A 20,638-nucleotide genomic window follows, 5' to 3' on the forward strand; every position below is an offset into this window, starting at 1 on the left:
GCAGTTTGGGAGTCCTCCTGGATCCTGCCCTGCTGCTTGAATATCAGGTGGCTGCGGTAGCCAGGAGTGCTTTTGGCCAACTCAAACTGGTCTACCAGCTGCATCCGTTCCTGGAGGCAGTTGACTCGGCCACAGTGACACATGCATTTGTGACATCGAGGCTTGATTACTGTAACACACTCTATGTGGGGCTGCCTTTGAAAATGGTTCAGAAATTGCAGTTGGTTCAAAATGCAGCAGCCAGAATGTTAACTGGAGCACGGCGCAGGGAGCATATCACCCCTGTGCTTTATCAACTCCACTGGCTCCCAATTTGTTTCCGGGCCCAATTCAAAGTGCTGATTCTGACCTTTAAAACCCTAAACGGCCTTGGACCAATGTACCTGAGGGACCCCTTATGCCCATATGTACCTGCCCGGGATTTAAGATCATCTGCCTCTGGTTTCCTCTGCGTGCCTGGAGTGAAAGACTTTAGACTGACAGGCATGCGGGAGAGAGCTTTTTCAGCTGTGGCCCCCAAGCTTTGGAATACTCTACCCCAAGAAGTCCGCTGTGCTCCCTCCCTGGTGCTTTTCCGGAGACTTCTGAAAACAATCTTGTTCCGGAGAGCCTTTGGGAGGGACTGAAGGTAGAGCCTGACATTGTTTTTATGCCTTCTACATTAAATTTTACCTTTGTAGTCCCCTTTAGTACCACTCCCTATATATATGTATATGTGTGTGTGTGTGTATAAATAATTTTATGTATTTTAATTGTATTTTATGTATTTTAATGTTTTGTGATTTTATTGTTTACAATTTTATTATGTATGTGTTTGTTTTTATTTTTGTAAGCCGCCCTAAAGTGCCCTATTACAGGGTAGAAGGGCGGGATAGAAATATTTTAATTAATTAAATAAATAATAAATATATTGCTGTACACCACTATGATATTTTATGTGAGGGATATACAAATACTTCAAGAACAAAAGAAGCATTCTTCCACTGAGCATTGTGCTTTGACTTGTAGTAGCTCAGCCTCGGTTGGAAGTGTGAAAGTTTCAGATTTAATCTCTTACAGTGAGGAGTCTGAGACAGAGCTTGGAAAATTACTTTTAAAAAGTAATAAATTACAGTTACAGTTACATGGCGCAAAAAGTAGTAATTACCGTTACAATTACAATTGCTCTGAAAGTAACTGATTACTTTACTTTTTCTCCAAAGTAATCACTACAATTACATTTCAGTTACTTTAAAAAAAACACCTACAAGGTGCTGGCCTTGGCTGCTGCACATCTAAGTAGCCTAAAACAACATTAAAAATAAACAAACACATACAGTGGTAGTAGAATAATTATTTTTATTCATAAGATAGCAATGGTGGTCTCTCTGCTGGTAAGTGAGGTGGGGAGGGAGGCTGAGGCCACTACAGTAGGGCCCCGCTTTACGGCGCTTTGCTTTACAGCGATTCGCTAATACAGCGGTCTCAATTAGACTAAAGCCCCACTCATACGGCACTTGTTCCGCTTTTACGGTGGTTTTCAGGCATTGTGTGCCATTCTATTCAATGGGTTCCACTTTACAGCGGTTTTCGCTTTACAGAGGGGGTACGGAACGTAACCCGCTGTATGAGTGGGACCCTACTGTACTCAGATCTTTGCACGTCAAATCAAGTGCAACCCCCCCACTCAGCCAGTCGTCATAATCTCTCTCACTTAACCACCTCCCAGACCCTACCCTGCCACCAACTAAGGGACACTCACTCAAGCAAACATTTTCCCCTGAGATCCAAAAAAGTTAAAATATTGCAAATGCAGCACAGTAGCCAGAGAGGGTGGTGGAGGCCACTTTGTGTGCCAAGTGCAAACACAGTATTCACACACACGTGCGAGCATTGTCATCTTTCACCTCCACAGTTCTTTATCTCCATTCTGCTGTTGCCTCCTTCTCCTCCTTTATCCATGTTCTTGACCTCCGGATCCTTTTTCCTTCTACTCCATTCTTCACCACCACTATCCATTTTTTTAAATAATTGTTTTCTCCACTTCATCCTGTCTCACTCTCCGCCTCCTTCGTTGTCGCCTCCTACCCATCCACAGAGCATGAGGAAAGAGCGACACTGCACAGAAGCCCAGTTTGAGGCACATGATTTTCATCCACAAATCAGAGGAGCAGAAGACTTCCCCTGCTCCCCCCCAAGTAATGCCCAAAAGTAATTCTGGAAACGTTACAATTACTCCACAAAAGTAGTAAAATACTCCTAGTTCTATTACAATCAAAATGTAAAGGAATTACCCACTCATTACTCAAAAAAGTAATGAATTACAAGTAATTCGTTACTTGTAACTAGTTGCTTCCAAGCTCTGGTCTGAGACTTACTCAGAGCACAGGGTAGGAAGACTTCCCATAGCTTGTGTGTAGGGATGTTTGAGGAATGTGATCTTCATGAATTCCAGGACAAACTGGCCTGAGCTGTACCCCTGGACTAATTTTCAGATCAAAACATAGTTAACCACTTCCTGAATGTTGTGACACAGCTAGGGTTGCCAGGCTCAGGGCCTGAGACTGATCCTGTATCTTTAGGAGCAGAGAAAGTCAGCCAAGTGCAGGTTTTCTTGCAACACTGTAACAGGAAAACCCACAAGGTGGAATTCTCCCTTCCCCCTGCACAACTTTTAAAGATACAGAAGACCTCTTGGAGGCCGGGCCTGGAAACCATGACTGGCCATCCTACTTAAGACAGAATATGTATTTACTTCCAGCTGACTCAGCAATACTGTGCAGCCTTACAGTTTGGAGACACGATAATTCTCAACAGTTAAGTGCTTGGAAGTTGCCGTTCTCATTTGCCCTCACAGAAGTATATGAGTGTGTAAATGTGTGACATCTTGACAAGAGATGACATTGCAACTTACAGCATCTAACTTTAGTGTGTTAGGGTGGTGACATTGCCACAGCTCAGGTCTAGAGGAAATTTGTATCAATCACTTCCTTATCCACCACTTTGCATTTGGCAAGAGCCTGTGGGCTAGCTACCATAAATTTCTATTTGTACTTTGGAAACTGCAAGCTGTATATTGAGCAAAGGAGAAATAAATTAAATGTAACCTCTTCCATCTGAAAGGCCAATGGCAGATTGCCCAGAAAACAAACAATGTAAGTGCATCACAATTTTCTTTTAGGCTGTGGGGGAAAGAGGAGGAGGAGGAGAATATACCGTCCATTAAGTGCAGTTACAGAATCTTCTTATTTTAGGCTATTCAAATACCTTGGAAAGTCACTTACTACAACATGTAAAAAGAAGTGGATGCTATTAAGGACTGTCACTAGACTTGACAAGTTAATGAGGCCTAGATTATGAGAGTATTATTATTTTAGTAGAGTATTATTATTTTAGTAGCATACTCTGTTCCAGTCAAATCCACCTCATGACTTTACAGAGAAAACCTTGCTCAGATATCTGTGCCAATTGTCATTGCATTAAGCTAATGGGACCCTCACTCATAAAAAAGATTCTAGAATCCCTTTGACCCACAAAGGTTGTTGTGCACAAGAGAGAGGGTTTATTCTAATGTGCAGCTAGACACATTTCGCGTGAAAAAAAGTGTTTTGTGCAGTTGGGCATATGAGATTTAATAAGAGGCTAGGTAGTTTTTTTTAAAAAAGAAACAGATTAAAAAAGATAAAATGAAACAGAAAATAAAGATGAATACCCATTTTTTGAAACTACATAATCTTATTATACAGCCACAAGAGTGGCTGTATACTCTAGCCAGCGTGGATTTTTCACATTCCGCAATGTTAAATGGAAAATACCCCCATGCCATTCTGATGCTTCCCATAAGCTCATTTCAAAACAAAACCTTACAAAACGTATAGTCCTGAACTCAGAAACTCTTGCTTAACAACCCTCTGAATTTTCATGGTGATAACACAAAACAGTCAGAGATAATCAAGAGTTCAAAGTCTAAAAAGAGAGAAAAAAAACTCAGAGCCCTTTTGTTACCAAATTCTTCCAAGCTACACAGGCAGTGGACTGGACTGTGAAAGACCAACCCAAATTGTCTTTGCATTTTGACAAATTTGTCGGGCAGTACAATATCTCAGAGAGGAGGTCAGGTCTCCTGCTCCCCTGGCCCAATTTCCCTGCTTTTTAAAGTTTGGTAGAAATATATGTGGGCTATAGGTACATTCTTAAACTGCAAGGTTTTTTGCCTATGAACATGTAGTGCAGTTAGCTGTACTGTGGATTTGGATAGACTGTGGGTATGACGATGTACCCAAGTACAATACTGTATACAGTACCATGGTTTTTGTTATAACATGGAACCCTTATAACGCAGGTGCATCCTTTGTCTCCCAACCCCCACATTATAATGAGGTTCTACTATAGTATATTATGGAACTAATTACTTGTCTAGTCAAAGGCATTTATTGACTCATACTGAACTCTAGTTAAACAGTATACATGGGTTAGGGATGGGTGAGAATTTTTGCTGAATTTGGATTTAGCACCAGATTTTTAAATGGCCTGCATATTCTCCATCTTTGCAGAGTGGTCCTGTTTGCTCTGAACTTCAGTGGCTTTCCCCCAACTCTGCATTTTTCCCTTTGAATATACCCTCAAATATATTTTCTTTTATTGATTTTACCCACAGCATAGCAGTACAGATCTCTCTCTCTCCCTCTCCCTCCCTCTCTGCCACACACCCCAATAATCTAAGCTCCAAGCAGGAGGAAACAAACCAAGTCTCACCCATGTTAAGGATTCTAGGGTTGCCGAGGAGGAGGTGGGGGGGCACTGAAAGCTGCTTTCCTCTTTTCCTTTCCCAAAGGAAAATAGCCAGTCTCTCTCTGCTTGCTAATGGGAAAACTGACCAATCTCAGTCACAGCAAAGGAGAAAGAAGCAGTAATGCTGCTTTCCTTTCTTTTATCCATATTTTCTTCAAATAATCAATATTTTCTTTCAAAATATCAGTATTTATATATCGATATTTTTGTGAGGGGAAAAGTGGATCGGTAAAGGCAGCAGCTAGTGGACAATGAATTAATATGGCCTGTTGACAGAATGCTGTTGAAGTGGCACCACCCAATGGACTCCATCCCTAACACAGGTATACAACTGTTACGTGCCAGTACAAAAACAAACACAGAGCAGAAGATTACAGAGTTATGCCATGGTGCCTCCTCTCGCATTATGCTAAGCAAGTTAAAATTTCTTTTGCTTTGAGATGATCAGATTGTCACCATTTGTGAATGGTTGTTGGGAACAGTTTTGCTTGCTAGCCTCCGAAACCATTCCCTTAAACCACATATGCTCTCTTGCTTCATCCATGTCTTTGGTTCTGTGCTCTCATTTTTTTAATCCAAAGGAGCACTGATGCCCTAGGATCCCATTCAGTGAATGGTGGTGTATAGTGACAGATTTAGAAGTATTCATTTTCTGAATCAACTGAGAGTCTGTTTCTGTTGGTAGACTTCACGGTGATACTTGTGCTAATGAAAAGTTCAGCATTAGCACTGCGAGGTTTAGCTGCCAGAAGATGTACCATGAGTACTGTGATGTTTCTGTATGCATCAGATAAGAAAATGAACCAAATGGGACAATGACAACATCACTTACGTTGTCAAGCTGAAGTATCTTCTGTCAGATAGAAGGACTGAACCCTGTGAACTTCTTCCAGGTTTACTGAAGGTTGTAGAGTGGCAAAAAACTTCATACAGAGTAACAGATCAGCATTAACTTCAAAACATTCAAGAATTCAACAAGAGAGTCAACCACTTCATTACAGACAGCATGAACATCTCTCCTGTCAGATACATACTGATGGTGTTCCTTGTGTCAATTTGTGCACTTTCTCATCAGCTGAATTTCTTTCAGCCTCACAGTTCTATCTAGGTGTGCAGTGGTTTCATCCTTGAACGCATTGACCAATCCACCCACCAGTCAATTGCTGTTCTTTCAATGCTGAGAGCTTTGATTTTACTGATGTAGTCAGCTTCTTTATGCCAAGGATGGTGATCCCATCTCCTTGTAACTTCTTCTGGTACCTACTAAAGACCATAAGAACATCAGCCAGAAAAGATATAAGTAAGAGTTTGTCCTTATCAAGGAAGAATGCAAAAAACCCACATGCTACCTTCTCCTCAGACTTCTTTAAGAAAAGGACTAGAGAATGCCAGGACACTAGTACTGAATTCACTGGTGAGAAAGAAGCTCCATCTACCTGATGTCAAAAAGCTTGGGGAATGCAATGAGATGGCAGTTGCTAGCTTCTGCAATGTCCTGAAATTCTCTGGATGTGAGGCTTGTTTGGAAACATGTGCTCAGCCCTACAAGGTGCTGGAACATGTGCTCAACTTCACTGACTGAGTTATTTGTTGACTTCTATGCGAGATAAGACCTGTGGACCCCACACTAGATCTTCAAGAGAGGGACAAAACTTTGGGGCCATTTCATTATGAATGTATACAAGAGAAGGGTCTTTTTCTTCCTACAAAAATGATACCCTTCCTAGATCTAGATCAGTGGTTCCCAACCTTTATGAGTATGGCACCTGCTTTGTAACCTCAAACATTTTCACAACCCCCACATGCTAATCGTTGTAATTTTAGTGTCTGTTAATTAAGAAATACATAATGAAGTGTTAATGTCATTTTTTTCACAAATATAATGATGATGTTTATTACCTGCGAGAACCAATCAGTTTGATCGATTATCCCTCACTGCCACTGACAAAGGGGGGGGGAGAAGCACTGGAACCTACAGCTGGCCCCTTCTCTTGATACACTCGCTTGAGTGCTGTGCTGTTCAGCTCTGTGTGGCGGGAACTGACAGTGCCAGCTGGAAGGAAGGAAGGGGAGGTGAAAGTGGCTGCATGCACATTCAGTGCAGACTCGAAAATTGGTGGTGTACAGACCAGCCATTAATTAATTTTAAAATTAATAAATAATTCATCTTTTGGCTCTTTGTGACCCCTCTGGGATGAATTCGTGACCTCCCTAGATGAATAAGGCATTGGCACACAGCAGACCTGTGTCCTAATGCTATGGATCAGACTTTCCCAACCTTTGGCTCCCCAGATATTGCTAGCATGCAGTTCCCATCATTCCTGACCATTGGCCATGGTGGCTGGGGCTGATGGAAGTTGTAGTCCAACAACATCTGGGGACCCAGAGGTTGGGAAAGGCTGCTATAGGTGAAACCTTGAGGACCATAGCTTTAGCTACTAAATGGTCACATCAGAAGAACTAATGTGTTATTCTCTGTTTTGTTAGTGACATTACATCCCACTTAGAATTTCTTCCTGTTGATTACATTGCATCAGTCTTTCCTTATTCATCAGGCTCTGGTGAACATTTTATTTTTTTATTGAACTTACCAAATAATAATGAAAAAGGAGTGTGCTAATCTTAATGACCTTTCTGAAATACTACACAGATTCAGCTTACAGCTTGCAGCTGCTGTAGGTAAACTACACTTTACTCAACTAATTCATTTCTCACCAGAGAAATGCAAGAATTGGTGCATTCTCATAAAAAGAAGCCTTTATTGGAGAATACTGAAGGTTCTCCATGCTTGGTAGAACTAGCCAGAGAAGTTTTTACAAGGCATCATTCTATGCTGTGTAGTAAAGGCCCAGAAATATATTTAATCCCTTAAAAAATGGAACAATTCACAGTGTCATCTACAAGTTTTAGAGCATAATCCACTGGGACATAGACAAATAAAATCCTTCTTCACACATTGCATAACAAATTGATAGAATTTGCTGCCACAAGATGTGGTGATAGCTATAAGTTTTGATGAGTTTAACTCTATGTTCTGGGAATACACATTGCTGAGGAAAGGGCTGTTGCCTTCATCTTTTGCTGTAAGCTTCCTAAAGTCCCTGGCTGGTCATTGCTAAAAACAGGAAAATGGCCTTTGGTCTGATGTCCAACAGGGGTCTTCTTATTGTCTAACCTAGAACACATGCCAACACTCTCTTACAGCTGCACATTGCAGGAGAAGATCAGTAGTGGTGGGCAAGCTATCTTTCAGTGACTTCAGCCTGCCATTACTGATCTTCTCATTGAGAATGCCTGAATACATTTCCACGTTTCTGTGAACATCATTCCATCCTTAACATGGTACTCAGCCAACTGTAATGTGGGGAAAGTAATACATGTATAGCTGCTTGCTCTCAAATTATCTTGGTGTTCCACCCAATTTCCCTTGAGGTCACTTTTCTGTTTTATATTTGCCACCATACTTCACATTTTCTGGCCTTCTAACCCTTATTCTCATCCTACCTGAAGCTTAACTGTATACAACTCCATTCGCTCACATCATCTGGTTATACTCCTTGCTCTCCTTTGTCTTTGTCTCCACGAGCTAGAGGGAGCCCCAGCTGACAAAGCGTCAAGACGAGTTAAGCAGCAGAGCGAAAAGAGGGTAAGTAGCTCCCATTTATTCCATTATTTAATTGAAGTAAAACAGCTCAGAGCAATAAGTAATAAGGGCAGCCCAAGGTCACCCTGAGCTAGGAGCCAAATCCTGAAAGAACCTATATCTTAGGAGACAGATCCTAGGAGAAGGAAGCCCATAGAAAGCTAGTTTTCAACACCACCTTAGCAGGAAAGCTTCAGGGGACACTGTAAACAAGGCTAAATTCCAGTCGGAGAGAAGGGGGAAAAGGAAACTCCACCGACACATACAGGGAGAGAGTCAGCTCAGTCCTTGCTAAAAAGGGCAGCTTCAGCCTTCCTGAAACACAACCACAAGCTCTGTTTCCCTAGGTTAAAGAAAGGTCAGGCTGTTCTAGGCGGGAAAACAACAAACACAAAAGACTTGCCTGGAAGGCCCAGCCCCTTGATTAGATTAAAAGCAGCCAAAAGCTTAAACAGCCCCACCCCGCCCCTCGCTCAGGAAGGAAGGAAGCCTGAGAGAATACTAAAGTGTTAAGCCCCAGCTGATAGCCATCAGCCTCAAGTAACACATCATTGGCTGGCAGCAGTGGCTGGGAGGAACCAGCCACACATATAAAGTCAGAGCACCCTAGCGAGGGAGCCTGCTCCACGAGCTAGAGGGAGCCCCAGCGGACGAAGCGTCAAGGCCCCAGCGGACGAAGCGTCAAGGCCCCAGCGGACGAAGCGTCAAGGCCCCAGCGGACGAAGCGTCAAGGCCCCAGCGGACGAAGCGTCAAGGCCCCAGCGGACGAAGCGTCAAGGCCCCAGCGGACGAAGCGTCAAGGCCCCAGCGGACGAAGCGTCAAGGCCCCAGCGGACGAAGCGTCAAGGCCCCAGCGGACGAAGCGTCAAGGCCCCAGCGGACGAAGCGTCAAGGCCCCAGCGGACGAAGCGTCAAGGCCCCAGCGGACGAAGCGTCAAGGCCCCAGCGGACGAAGCGTCAAGGCCCCAGCGGACGAAGCGTCAAGGCCCCAGCGGACGAAGCGTCAAGGCCCCAGCGGACGAAGCGTCAAGGCGAGTTAAGCAGCAGAGTGAGTGCGGCAGCAGGGCAAGGAGGCCAGGGCCCCCCACTCTGCCCGTCTGTTCCCTGACCTCAACTAAACCGCAGTCTCCAACCCATTGACATAATAAACCTTAAACAACACTATGCAGGTAAGAAGCCAGCAGGGGTGTGGGGGCTTTCCAGTGTTTTGCACCGCCTGCAGCATGTACGACTATCTGCCTGTTGGACAGAAGTCGTAGGTGTGCTCTCGGTGCAATGAGCTCCTGGCTCTCCGGGAACGACTTCATTTCCTTGAGGCCAAAGTGGCGGACCTGGAAAAGCTGAGAGAGGCAGAGAGGTGTGTGGAGGAGGCCTTCAGGGACGTTATAGCTGTGTCCCACTCCAACGATGATAGCTCTCCTGCTATCATGGAGAACGATGGTCTCGGGGAAGGAGAGCATCCAGCTGAGGAAGAGGGAAACGATCCCTTAGAAGGGACCCATTCCGTGGGGGATGAGCAGCTATCCTCTCATGCCAAGGATATATTTCCAGGGGGTGGAGGGATCCTTGTAGTGGGTGATTCGATCATTAGGAACATAGACAGTGGGGTGTGTGATGGGCGTGTAGACCGCAAGGTGTTTTGCCTGCCTGGTGCGAAGGTTGCGGATATCGCCTGTCGTTTAGATAGTTTGGTAGACAGTGCTGGGAAGGAGTCAGTGGTCGTGGTGCACGTTGGCACCAACGACATGGGGAAATGCAGCCGTGAGGTCCTGGAAGCAAAATTTAGGTTGCTAGGTAGGATGCTGAAAGCCAGGACCTCCAAGGTGGATTTCTCTGAAATGCTACCAGTTCCACGCGCAGGACCAGACAGACAGGCCCAGCTTCGCAGTCTCAATGCGTGGATGAGATGATGGTGTCAGGTGGAAGGGTTCGGATTTGTTAGGCATTGGGGAACATTTTGGGACAAGCCAGGCCTGTACAAAAGGGATGGGCTCCACTTGAACCAGAATGGAAGCAGACTGCTGGCACTTAAAATTAAAAAGGTAGCAGAGCAGCTTTTAAACTGACTGAGGGGGGAAACCCAACAGGAGCTGAGAAAGGTCCGGTTCGGAATAAACCTCTCCCCTGGGATAAAAACCAAAGAAATGATGAAATTTTTAAAGGGGTAGGCCTAGAAGTAGGCATTGTGAGAGCAGGGGCACAGGATATAAATTCAGAAGAGCAAAATTACCACAGGCCAAACCACAAGTGCCAAAGACACTTGAAGAGAGACACTGCTTACAAGTGCCTGTACGCTAATGCTAGGAGCCTCCGAACCAAGATGGGAGAACTGGAGTGCTTGGTCTTAGAGAAGAGCATTGATATAGTGAGCATAACCGAGACCTGGTGGAATGGAGAAAAACAGTGGGATACGGTTATCCCTGGATATAAACTATATCGGAAGGACAGGGAAGGACGTATTGGTGGCGGAGTCGCTCTATACGTGAAAGAAGGCATTGAATCCAGCAAGCTGGAAACCCCAAAGAGGCAGACTCCTCCACAGAATCGTTGTGGGTGGTGATACCGTGCCCCAGGAGGGACTGGGAACGATCTATCATCCCCCTGATCAAAATGCTCAGGGAGACCTTGAGATGAGATATGAAATTGAGGAAGCATCCAAACTAGGAAATGTGGTAGTAATGGGTGACTTCAACTACCCGGACATAGACTGGCTGCATATGTGTTCCAGTCATGACAAAGAAGCAAAGTTTCTAGATATTCTAAATGACTATTCCCTAGACCAGTTGGTCATGGAACCGACCAGAGGGATGGCAACCCTGGACTTAATCCTCAGTGGAGACCGGGACCTGGTGCGAGATGTAAGTGTTGTTGAACCGATTGGGAGCAGTGACCACAGTGCTATTAAATTAAACATACATGTAACTGGCCAATTGCCAAGAAAATCCAACACGGTCACATTTAACTTCAAAAGAGGAAACTTCACAAAAATGAGGGGATTGGTAAAAAGAAAGCTGAAAAACAAAGTCCAGAGGGTCACATCACTTGAAAATGCTTGGAAGTTGTTTAAAAACACTATATTAGAAGCTCAACTGGAGTGCATACCGCAGATCAGAAAAGGTATCGCCAGGGCCAAGAAGATGCCAGCATGGTTAACGAGCAAAGTCAAGGAAGCTCTTAGAGGCAAAAAGTCTTCCTTCAAAAAATGGAAGTCTTGTCCAAATGAAGAAAATAAAAAAGAACACAAACTCTGGCAAAAGAAATGCAAGAAGACAATAAGGGATGCTAAAAAGGAATTTGAGGAGCACATTGCTAAGAACATAAAAACCAACAACAAAAAATTCTATAAATACATTCAAAGCAGGAGACCATCTAGGGAGACAATTGGACCCTTGGATGATAAGGGAGTCAAAGGTGTACTAAAGAACGATAAGGAGATTGCAGAGAAGCTAAATGAATTCTTTGCATCTGTCTTCACAGTGGAAGATATAGGGCAGATCCCTGAACCTGAACTAACATTTGCAGGAAGGGATTCTGAGGAACTGAGACAAATAGTGGTAACGAGAGAGGAAGTTCTAAGCTTAATGGACAATATAAAAACTGACAAATCACCGGGCCCGGATGGCATCCACCCAAGAGTTCTCAAAGAACTCAAAGGTGAAATTGCTGATCTGCTAACTAAAATATGTAACTTGTCCCTCGGGTCCTCCTCCGTGCCTGAGGACTGGAAAGTGGCAAATGTAACACAAATCTTCAAAAAGGGATCCAGAGGGGATCCCGGAAATTACAGGCCAGTTAGCTTAACTTCTGTCCCTGGAAAACTGGTAGAAAGTATGATTAAAGCTAGATTAACTAAGCACATAGAAGAACAAGCCTTGCTGAAGCAGAGCCAGCATGGCTTCTGCAAGGGAAAGTCCTGTCTCAGTAACCTATTAGAATTCTTTGAGAGTGTCAACAAGCATATAGATAGAGGTGATCCAGTGGACATGGTGTACTTAGACTTTCAAAAAGCGTTTGACAAGGTACCTCACCAAAGGCTTCTGAGGAAGCTTAGCAGTCATGGAATAAGAGGAGAGGTCCTCTTGTGGATAAGGAATTGGTTAAGAAGCAGAAAGCAGAGAGTAGGAATAAACGGACAGTTCTCCCAATGGAGGGCTGTAGAAAGTGGAGTCCCTCAAGGATCGGTATTGGGACCTGTACTTTTCAACTTGTTCATTAATGACCTAGAATTAGGAGTGAGCAGTGAAGTGGCCAAGTTTGCTGACGACACTAAATTGTTCAGGGTTGTTAAAACAAAAAGGGATTGCGAAGAGCTCCAAAAAGATCTCTCCAAACTGAGTGAAGGGGCGGAAAAAATGGCAAATGCAATTCAATATAAACAAGTGTAAAATTATGCATATTGGAGCAAAAAATCTTAATTTCACATATACACTCATGGGGTCTGAACTGGCGGTGACTGACCAGGAGAGAGACCTCAGGGTTGTAGTGGACAGCACGATGAAAATGTCGACCCAGTGTGCGGCAGCTGTGAAAAAGGCAAATTCCATGCTAGCGATAATTAGGAAAGGTATTGAAAATAAAACAGCCGATATCATAATGCCGTTGTATAAATCTATGGTGCGGTCGCATTTGGAATACTGTGTACAGTTCTGGTCACCTCATCTCAAAAAGGATATTATAGAGTTGGAAAAGGTTCAGAAGAGGGCAACCAGAATGATCAAGGGGATGGAGCGACTCCCTTATGAGGAAAGGTTGCAGCATTTGGGGCTTTTTAGTTTAGAGAAAAGGCGGGTCAGAGGAGACATGATAGAAGTGTATAAAATTATGCATGGCATTGAGAAAGTGGATAGAGAAAAGTTCTTCTCCCTCTCTCATAATGCTAGAACTCGTGGACATTCAAAGAAGCTGAATGTTGGAAGATTCAGGACAGACAAAAGGAAGTACTTCTTTACTCAGCGCATAATTAAACTATGGAATTTGCTCCCACAAGATGCAGTAATGGCCACCAGCTTGGATGGCTTTAAAAGAAGATTAGACCAATTCATGGAGGACAGGGCTATCAATGGCTACTAGCCGTGATGGCTGTGCTCTGCCACCCTAGTCAGAGGCAGCATGCTTCTGAAAACCAGTTACCGGAAGCCTCAGGAGGGGAGAGTGTTCTTGCACTCGGGTCCTGCTTGCGGGCTTCCCCCAGGCACCTGGTTGGCCACTGTGAGAACAGGATGCTGGACTAGATGGGCCACTGGCCTGATCCAGCAGGCTCTTCTTATGTTCTTATGTTCTTATGTCTTTGTTTTCTTCCCCAGTGTTGACATTTGGATAGTAAGGGGGAAATTACAATGAATTATGTAATTATGAAAGGAGGGAGGGAGGGCTGGAGTGGGCATGGGAGGAGGAAGAAAGAAGAGGGGAGGAAGGGAGAGGAGAGGGGAAGGAGGGGAAAAGCAGGTCCGATCATTTGCATGCTTATTGAGCTCAAGGGCTTTTTTCCCCATGCAATCACGATTATGTTAGGTAAAACTGACCATGACTGAGGAGGAGGGGGAGGGGAGAGGAGAGGGAAGGAATAAGGAAGGGGAGAGGGGAGCGGAAGGAAGGGATTGGAAAGGGAGGGGCAAAGGAAGGGGAGGAGAGGGGCAAAAGGGAGGAGGGGAGGACAGGTTTGATCATTTGCATGCATATTGAGTTCAGTGTGAATCATGCTTAAGATGGGTAAAATTTACCATGGGGGAGGAGGGGAAAGAGGAGGAGGGGAAGGAGGGGATTGGAAGGGGATGGGGAGAGTGAGGGAGGGGGAGAGAAGGTGCAAGAGGGAGAGGATAGGAGGGAGGAGGAGAAGGGGAGGGCAGGTTTGATCATTTGCATGCTTTCTGAGTTCAGTGCAATTTACCCCTGTGCAATCATGCTTAGGATAGGTGAAACTGACTTGGGGGACAGAGGGGGAAAGAGGGAGGGAGGGGAGGAGGAGGGCAGGAAGGGGGAGGGGAGGGAAGAGATTGGGTGGGTGGGCACTGGGCAGAGGGGAAGCCCCTTCCTTTCCAAAAGGAAAATATTGTGAACAGTATCATTGTTTTTCAGGGTTTTCCCCACCTTTTTATTCAACAGCAGGCACATGAAGACTCCCACCCAAATTTAAACCAAAGCTGTTCCTGGCCACACCCACACCAGACCTTTATTTCACTTTAGACAGTCATGGCTTCTCCCAAAGAATCCCGGGAAGTGTAATTAGTGAAGGGTGCTGAGCATTGCTAGGAGATGCCCTTTTCCCTTCACAGAGCTTCAGTCAGAGTGGCTGACTGTTAAACCACTCTGGCCACTGGAGCTCTGTCGGGAATAGGAGTCTCCTAACAACTCTCAGCACCTTTCACAAACTACACTTCCCAGGATTCTTTGGGGGAAGCCATGACTCTCTAAAGTGAAATAAAGGTGTGGGTGTGACCCTGTGATTAGCCAAGTCAAGCAGCTGTGAGTCTAGCTTTTAGAACACTGACAGTTGGCTCTTACTGAGCATACCCAAGCTTATCATTGACTTTGGTGTTAAATTTCTTAAATTTCTTAAAAATCAGCCAGGCATTTTTTAACTTTTAAGTTGCAGAAGATGAAGGTCAAAGTATGGGGCAAGGTCAGTAATAGGATTACAGGTACTCTGTGAACATGACTGATTTTTAATTAATTTCAACAAATTATGAGAACACTGACAGAAAAAAGTCCAAAAGGGGTCTGGGGTTTCTCTCTCTCTCTTTTTACACTTTGAACTCTCAATTCTCTCGGATTGTTTTGTGTACCACCATGAAAATTTAGAGTTTTGTTAAGTAAGCTTTTCTGAGTTCAAGACTATGTTTTGTAAGGTTTAGTTTTGAAATGAGCTTATGGGAAGCATCAGAATGGCATGGGGGTATTTTCAATTTAATATTGTGGAATGTGAAAAATCCACGCTGGCTATAGTGTACAGCTACTCTTGCGGCTGTATAATAAAAACGAGAATTTGCATTGATCAGGACAGGGTGTTTTCTATGGTAGCACATCAGATTTGGAACTAACTTCCCAAAGAGACCTACCAGAACACTTCACGGATGGGATTTAGGTGCACAATGGAAACATTTTTTATCTCCATAGCCATTCCAAACTGATATGCTGGGGTTTTAGTACTTCATTATTGGTTCTGATGAAAGTTTTTAATGGTTGTTTTAGTGGGTTTATAGTCTTCTATAAGATGTGTATCACCTTGAGTGCCTTTCAGGCAGAAAAGAAAGTGTTCCATTTTTGAAATAAATGTTAACAATACTAGTAATATTAACAATTCATGAATCTGTTTCTCAGGGAAGAGATTGGACCTTGGGCCTCAGTTCCATGGGTTTGATGTATGGGCTTCTACTGTTCAGGAAAGGTTAATGAACTATCACTTCCTACTTCATATTTCCATGTGCACCTTTCTAAAAATAAAATTGAAAGATTGTGCTTTCTCACAAAACCCTGATAACCTGTGTCTTGCTAACTCAGGCTGCAGGCTACATTGATCTTGGGCTGCAGGCTACATTAATAACAGCAAAGGAGCCAGTCACAAAATATTCCTGCATTGCACCAACCCATTAATTCTAATGTACACAGCTCACTTGACTTCCATTAGAACAATCAAGAGTTGTAACATTTTGTCATGCCCACCTCAGAGGACTCATCTGAGGAGGAAGAGGAATGGGAGACTGCAGACTCAGGAGAGGGGACAAGCAAGGAGACAACCCAGGATCCTTCACCAGACAGAGACAAGCCCCTGAGGGAGCCTGCCTGCCAGAATCAGGAAGCGACTAGGAGGCTGCCCCTTCCCCAGCAGAGAGAAGACACCAACAGGTGTTGCAGCAACAAAGGCAATCAGTGTGATTAAGGAGCAGGAGAGCTCGCAAGAAGACAGGCTGATTGGAAGCACCTGGCCAGCATGCAGAGTACAAAAGGCTGGAAGGAAAGGGAGACTCCTTGCTAGAGTCAACCTCAAGCATTGCTGCAGACCTTACTCCAGCTCTCCTGTTGAACCCGTGCCTTGAACCCTGCCCTGCCTGATCGGATCTCTTGGTTTCTGGACATTTGGACCCCCTTAAAGACTTCTCTGCCTCCACCTTCAGCGCTTCCCAAATGGTAAAGCACGCTGGCTGACCCCCTGGTTCCTCCTGCCTGGCAGATTTATGTTCTGGCCTTATTTGTTCATTAGCTGCATGCCTTTGTGAACCCCCTTGTTTGACACATTTCTTGGCTGACTCAAAAGCCACAATCATTAGAAGCAAGGTGATGCCACAAATTTATGAATGTGTTGAGAGCGAGCAGTAGATTACTTTGCAACTCCAATCAGTATCAATTGTTTGTGGTGCTACATACCATTCTCTGGAGGGTCTTTAATATATGAGTGACTCCATTTTCCCTTTGTTCATCTCATCTGCTTGAACGTGGAGGAACAAATTATGATAGGTTATGAAACTTATGATAGGTATAGGAGGAACTTGCAAGCTGTTCTCTAAAATGTCTTTTTCAGTGCTGTCATCAAGGGCTTCATTTACAAAAATGTGGTTACCCATAGTGTAGCAGATTAGGGTGTTTGTCCCACCTCAATCACCTAAACAGATACCCAAATCGGCTCTCAATTGCCACTTTCTATGGAATTCAATCACAACTCTACTTTGCCCAGTTAAAATTTGGCTACTTCAACCTTGAGTGGCCAAGAAAGAGAAGTAAAACCACAGTCCTGCTTCTTTACCATGCAAGCCACAAGAGATTCACCATCACATTTCCTAGGCTTCTTAGATCCTCTTATAAGGTGATGGTTGTTTTTTTTCACATGGGAAGACTCAGGAATTAACAATATAATTGAGATCGGTCAAACGGTCAAGCATTCTTGTCCTTTAAAAATGTGCCACAATTTGTTTACAACTCCTCTCCCCCAGCTACAGAAAGTGGTTTACTGCCTCTCCACAGAAAGTGGATTTGTCCACTTGAACAGAAATAGAGAAAGAGAGAGAAAGAATTAAAATCCAGCTGTCTCCATTTAACTCATAATAGGTTTTTCCATCCATATATGTTAAATCAAATGGGTGGGTTGGTTGTAGCATATAACTGAAGTTGATTAAGCCTTTTGTTTGTATTAGACCCCTCCAAGATGTTTTTCAAGTATCACTTATTATTGTCAAAATCTATGCAGGAACTCAGAACTGAGTGGCTACACGGAATTGAACACTAGGGATGCTTTTGCAGTCAAGGTAGAACTCAGCACATCTCCAAAGTGACATCACAGCCACCTTTCTGAGTCAGTACTTACAAGAAAAAGCCTTAGTAGTAGAAGGCTTTTTTAACAATGCCAATTATAATACAATCTGGAATCCATAGTCCCATTCACTTATGAGTCTTTCCTTGTTTTCTGTGCTAGATAGGGCCTTTGCCCCTGTCACTGCAGTTAGGTCGTCTCTTGTGCACATGGGGATGCATCACCAGATTTGGTTTCCATATGTAGCGTTTTTAACACTGAACTCAAGTCTCCACTTATTAAACCAGATTTACTATTTTACCCAAATCAGATAATTGCTGTGATGTTAGAACTCTGGCATGAAAGACGTGTTTAATACAGATCCGATTCGTTTGCATTTATAGTTTTTTGTGTTTTTTTAGAAATATTACTTTCATTACTTTGAAACCCTTATTGGAGAAACATTCTCATGTTTATAAATCTGTAAAATTGTTGCACGATTCTTGGTATAAATGTCTTGGGAAAATATGGATTTTCCATTCCTTCTTCCCCCCCCCCAAAAAAAAAAGCAGAGAAGAGGGCAGAATGCAGAATAAGCAATTTTCATACAATAGCTCCAGACTTTGGGGTCAAATATTTTAAAAGCTAATTTTCTAACTGAGATCAGGGAATTGATCCCCGTTGATCCAGAGGAAATGACTTAAAAAAGAAAAGAAAAACATTGCATCAACTAGTTCTATATAAAATATGTCTGAAAAATTGATGATTTAGGCCGCTATCCTCAAAGCATTTGTTCTAGACTATTTCCACTGATTCTTCTTAAGCCGTGGATGGGAGGGCTTTAGCAGCTGGCTTGTCCTGGGAATAACTTGAAATTCCTCAGATGTTTTAAGAAACACTGGCTTTGTCTTTTGTTTTGGATGAATTTTAGTGGCAACCTATGGATATCAAAACTCTCTTGACTTGCCCCCAGCTGTCCTGGCTAACCCCTTCAGAATCAGACTTGGGATCACTGATGTGTTTTTCTCTGTTGTTTTTAATGCAAAATGATCAGATTACAGATCACACAAATCCCTGAGTCTCTACCAGACATTATTAGACATGGCTACTCCAGCAAAGACAGTATCGCAACAACTTGACATGCCCCTAGGGACCCTTTATGAGGGATCACGGTGGGCACACTAGTTGTGTGCAAATTGTGTCTCAAACTGAGACTGGTCAAGCACCCAGGCACTCTGATGAGTAAGCTGGAGAGTGGGCTTGGTCTGTTTGTCCCTGCACAAGTGGCAGCGCACCCTTGGCAACAGAGGTGGAGATGCCTTGGGTGCTTCACTCCTGGGCTCTCCACCTCCAAGCCCTTCCACTGTTCTACAGACTGGTCTACGACAGAAGGTGGGTCGGGAGGTAGTTCCAGAGGCAACACACTCTTCAAAGGCGGGGTAGGTGGGGTGTCAATTGTCATCTTTGCCTTCTCTATGGCAGCCTGCATCTCAGGGGCAAGGCTGTCACTTGGCAGACTACTGAGATATTCCCCTGCATCATCCCCCCCCTGCAAACCACTGGGACCCTCCCCTTGATTTCAGTCCTCTTCTATGGAGCCGCTCTGCCAAGAGTTCTCCACAGGGCTCAAGACACCAACTTCCACAGAATTTACATTCCAGAATTAACTTTGACATGTCACTAAATTTAGTGGCATCCCTGGTGTTGGTGTATGCTGTGTGGTTGGCATCCAGGGCAGTGCACATTGTGTAAAGAATTTAAAATTTCCTTTAGTTTACCAATTTAGGAGGCATCACATCCATACATAAGACCAGATCTCAGACTCTGCCATTGGCTTATAAAAAGGGATGTATGATTTTGAGCCATACATACGTGATTACATCTGTACACCAAAAATCTCCATCCTAACTATATTTAATTGGAAGTAAATTGTTGTGTTCAGTAACTTCCTCCCAAACAGGCAGCAGCATACCTAGCGTATTTGACACCCGGAGCGAATCATTTTTTAAGACCCCCCCCTTCTCTATACGACAAAATTATTTTCAGTAATAATCACGAAATGAAACAAATAATAATAATAATGGCCAGAAAAGAAATGTGGACAGTGAAAAATTTTCTTTTATTGAACTTCGTATATATAATCATGCCAGTAAAATAAATAAATAAATAAAATATTACAGTACAAAAAAGGAAAAAAGTTTAATTACATTAATGTATTTTTGAGAAAAGGGAAAAAACTTATACCTACGTATTGGTCTGTTGCAGTAATGAATAATAACATTACTGTTTCTGTTTTCGAGCCTTACAGTAAAATGTTCCCCTCTTACGTCAGGCAGCTAGAAGTCAGAGTGACCATAAAACCACTTCTACATATCATCAATGATTTACAGCCTATTCTGGACAACAATACACCCCTCCTGCAGGCCCTGGGTGCTACACCTGTCCTTGCTTAGAAACAGCCCTGTAACCTTAAACAGCTACTTACCAGCAACAACAGGCCATATAACAGAGATACAAATGGAGGGACCAGATCCTGTGGCAGACCCAGATGCCAGTTCTGACCTTAGTGCTGTTTTATCTAGCAACACTATTGCAGGACCTAATAATGTCACCCACAACATAAACATCAATAAGACTATTGCTGGCTGGGAGGTAGACACCAACCGTAACCCCCCTAACCTTTTTCTGCTGCACCTCAAGAACAGCAACCTGTTGCCACAGCTATAGCTGGTTTCCAAGAGGCAAGCCTATTTGGCAGTAGCAAGCAGGTCAGCCCCAGCCCAGGGAAACACCAAAGGAGAGTGTCACTCCTTTGATTTGTTCCTTGAGGGTGTGATGAGAGTCAGGGAACCTCATGTGGGTCATTGGCTGTGGATGAATTTGCTCCTAGCTGAGAGATTGGAGAGGGGCAGCGGAATGTGAATTAGCCAGACTTACCAGTAAAAGATGGAATGTTGGCTTCTCCAACAGGCTGCTGCTCTTGAGGTGCAGCAGATGTTGATTAC

At 43.8% G+C, this 20,638-nt stretch overlaps 1 long non-coding RNA gene across 1 annotated transcript; it reads right to left on the minus strand.

Moving 5' to 3' along the window:
* Positions 1-4,391: 4,391 nt before the first annotated feature.
* On the minus strand, positions 4,392-8,430 carry LOC133364084 (uncharacterized). The gene is made up of 3 exons (XR_009757830.1): positions 8,275-8,430; positions 6,670-6,823; positions 4,392-6,033 (listed from the first exon to the last, which is right to left on the minus strand). It is a non-coding gene; the product is annotated as an uncharacterized LOC133364084 (long non-coding RNA).
* Positions 8,431-20,638: the final 12,208 nt, after the last annotated feature.

Source organism: Rhineura floridana, chromosome 9 (genome assembly GCF_030035675.1).
Source record: "Rhineura floridana isolate rRhiFlo1 chromosome 9, rRhiFlo1.hap2, whole genome shotgun sequence".
NCBI lineage: Eukaryota > Metazoa > Chordata > Lepidosauria > Squamata > Rhineuridae > Rhineura > Rhineura floridana.